Genomic DNA, 4,150 nt, shown 5'->3' on the forward strand with positions numbered 1-4,150 from the left:
CAACAAGAACAGCAAAAGGCATTTCAAAGTCCATTTGTACCAATGTTCACACCATGGTATTGGGATTATGGGCACTGGTATTTGATCAACTCCAGGGCTCCAGGCGCAGTTTCTCCAACCTTGGGATCATTGATCATAAAGAGTGTGAATTCTGTACTACAGGTTTGCTGAAGGACCAAACTGCCCCAAAATTCATTGCAGGTACGTTCAGCCCCTAGCAAAGCTGATCAAATTATTTCCTAAGTCAATTTCCTTGGAGCACAGTTAACAGTAGTCAGTGTGTTGGTTAGCATCCCAGGCTGAGGAGTCCCGGGTGGAAGTATCAGCGCTACGGTGACTAGCTATGGAGACTTCACAAGTCACAGCCTCTCTGTCTCACTTTGCCATTCTAGGACAGATCAAACAGAACCGACCTCATGGACCACTTATAAGAATGAATGTAATTAGCATGCATACAGTGGCTCATGGTAAGCCCTGGGTCAGTGGAGCTCTAATTACTGTTTGGTTTTTAATTTTTAATCTTTTAATTATCTTTTTTTAAAGTTAATAGACCACACAAAAAGTTACATTAAAAAACATAAGAGGTTCCCATATACTCCACTCCCCACTCCCATCAATTTTTTAGTTGTATTTTTTAAAGATACATAGATTACAAAAAATGTTACATTCAAAAAATATAAGAGGTTCCCCTATACCCCCACCCCCCTCACTCCACTCCTCCCACATCACCAACTTCTTTCGTTAGTGTGGCACATTCATTCTATTTGGTGAATACATTTTGGAGCACTGCTACACCCCATAGACTAATTGGCTTTGGCTAGTGATGGTCAGTGCCCTTTTGCTAAGGATTGCGTCCACAGGGCCAAGCCTTTCCTTCCTGATCTGATCACTGTCAGAGAGGCACATGATAGAACCTTCAACCTGGGGGCTTAAATAAGCAGTTCTGGGGCATTGTCAGACTAGCCCTGGCAAAATGAGACAGTGGCTAAAAGTAAAGATAGACTTCCCATGCCAAGGGGTGTGTGTGTGTGTGTGTGTATGTGTGTGTGTGTGGCAGGGAGGCTCTGCTCAGTCCAGTCTCAGGAACCCAGGTGGAGGGAGGGTCACCAGTCAGGCTGTTGTCCTTTCAGTGTGAAGACTTTGGAGCTCCTGGCCATGGGTGCTTACATGCTTCTGCCTGAAGAGTCACACATGGTTCCTTGATCACATGCAAGCACCAGCAGAGGAGCAGGGACGGTTATTCCTGTGGGTGGCCGGGAGTGCAGGAGAATTGGCTATTGGTGCCATCTACCACTCAGCTGATCCTGAAGTGCCCTCCAGGGTTGGGTCTCTGGCTCCATTTCCCACTGCTGGAAAGCCCTTGCTTCTCCTACCAAGTGCCCTTTCTCAGCCAGCAGCTCTATCTGCAGTACCAAGGTCTCCTCCACTGTCACGTCCATTTCCCACCCGCAGCACCACCAACATCAGCAACCCTCCTTCTGTGTCACCCTGCACTTTGTTCACACCTCAGCTATTTCCTGAGGGAAAACTGATGGTACACAACAAGGGCCAAACCAGTATCAGGAAACACTCAATTTCAACAATACTCCAAATACAAAGGGCCAAATGGCTATCAAGAGAGAAAGGTAAATGGAGTTTGTTTTGTTTTGTGTTTTTATTTTTTTAATTCATTTTTTAAAATATTACATTAAAAAAATATGAGGTCTGCATGTACCCCCCATCCCCCTAACCCCACTACTCCCCCCTTAACAACATTCTCCTCCATCATCATGACACATCCATTGCATTTGGTGAATACATCTCTGAGCATCGCTGCACCTCATGGTCAATGGTCCACATCATAGCCCACACTCTCCCACGTTCCATCCAGTGGGCCATGGGAAGATCTACAATGTCCAGTAATTGTCCCTGCAGCACCACCCAGGACAACTCCAAGTCCCGAGAATGCCTCCACATCTCATCTCTTACTCCCATTCCCCACACCCAGCAGCCACCATGTCCACTTTTTCCATACCAATGCCACATTTTCTTTGAATACTAACCACAATAGTTCATGAATAGAATATCAGTAAATCCACTCTAATCCATATTCTATCCCTCCATCCTGTGGACCTTAGATTGGTTGTGTCCATTCCACATCTATGTCAACAGGGGGCTCAGATTCCACATGGATGCTGGATGCATTCCTCCTGCTTTCAGTTGTAGGTACTCTAGGCTCCATGGTGTGGTGATTGACCTTCTTCATCTCCATGTTATCTGAGTGGGGTAAGTCCAATAAACCAGAGTGTAGGAGCTGAAGTCTGTTGAGGCTCAGGGCCTGACTATCATGTGGTCAGTCCAGAGATTTAGATGCCCTAGAAATATCTTAAACCCCAGCACCAACTACAATTCTGATAAAGTAACAGGAAAAGCTTGTGAAAAGAGATCACATCTGAGTCCAGCTCTATCACACAGAAACACAAACTCCAAAGAAGGGCCAACTGACATGGCACTGAACTCCATCTGCCATGACCATAAGACCTGTGGGTCTCTGTAGCACTCAGAAGAACCAATACCTGGGGTTGTATCTACTTTATCTGTCTCTGAGACTCTGCTCAGGTGTGCATAATGGCAAACCCTCTGATAACCTCCAGGCTCTTTTTTAGAGACTCATAGCCATATAAACTCATTTGTCCTTTCCATTTCGCCCTTGATTTAGGCCAAAAAGCATTTTTAACTCCTGTTATTATATGTAGACAGGCATATTCTGTTGGTCCGAGTTGAACCATTTATTCAAGGTCATTGTCTAGTTACATCATCAGCTGGTACTCGGTAGTGATCCCTCAGCACCAGGGAGGCTCATCCCCAGGAGTCATGTCCCATGCTGGGGGTGGGGGGGTGGGGAAGGCAATGCATTTACATGCTGAGTTTGGCTTCGAGACTTGCCATATTTGAGCAACACAGAGGCTCTCAGGAGGTAACTCTTAGGCACACTACTGCTTTAGGCCTTGCTCTTATTTCAGGTGCACAGACTCACAAGCATAGTCGTTAGTATCAGGGGCTCATTGTTGGAACTTCATTCCTTTTTCGTCTTTGCCGTTGTACTTGGGGGATTGTTGCTGTTCCCTTAGGGACTGTGATAGAGCTCCCTGGTTAGGAATTCAGCACTCCCTCAGTTGTTATTTTTAATTGTTTCCACTAAGAAAATATCCAAACATATATGCCCTGTAGAACTCCCTGTCAACCATATGTCCCCTGTCAATAACATACCACACCAGTATTCCTCTGCTGCCATTGTTGAACTACTCTGTGATGCAAAACTTCCTGAAAAGTGAAGCCCAATATATTGCCAGGTTCCCTTAATAGTAAAATGGAATATAGCAATGAGTTTAAAGGTTAGATATAGAGTACATACTAATTTGGAAAAATTCAACATCCTATCTTTTTCTTTTCTTTTTTCTAATTATTAAGCTTATCTTCACAAGAGTTTTAGATCACAGTAATTCATATATACAATATACAGTACTCCCACATATCCAACAGAAAACCTTTTCCCTTCCACAGCAATAATCTTTTAACATAGTCATACCATATTTACTGAAACTGATGTACAGACATTGAGACAATAGCTTTCAAACAAGGTAACATTTGTGTTTACATTGTGGTTTATACTTTAGGCTATACGATTTTCTAAATTTATAGTTATCTTATGTTTTACATTATGATTTACATTTTAGGCTATCAGCCCCTATGTATTTTTGGTGTAATTTTACATGTCTTATATCCATCCTTGCGTACTCTTATGAAAAACTTCCATTGCCCTCACAGTTATGTTGGTTCCATCTATTCAATACCTATTTCCCCCTCCCCTTAGGGCCTACAGTGACAGTCCATCTTCATTTCTTGAAGAGCCATGTTCAGAGATACTTGCAACAGTGTTGAGGGCTTGACATGCTCAACTGCCCTAATGCCCTGGGAGCCACCATTTCTCTTGAGAGATACAGGTCCCTCTATTTGATGGCATCAGTCCTCCCCAGGATGTGGGTATACCTTCACTCTCATTATATGGGTCCCTACCCAGTGATATAAACCTCTCTGGCAAAATGAGAATTCACATATTCCCTAGGAGTCTGTCCTGCATCAGATTATCCCCTTTAAGGAAGTTAAACAG

This window comes from Dasypus novemcinctus, unplaced genomic scaffold (assembly GCF_030445035.2).
Source record: "Dasypus novemcinctus isolate mDasNov1 unplaced genomic scaffold, mDasNov1.1.hap2 scaffold_98, whole genome shotgun sequence".
NCBI classification, from domain to species: Eukaryota; Metazoa; Chordata; class Mammalia; order Cingulata; family Dasypodidae; genus Dasypus; species Dasypus novemcinctus.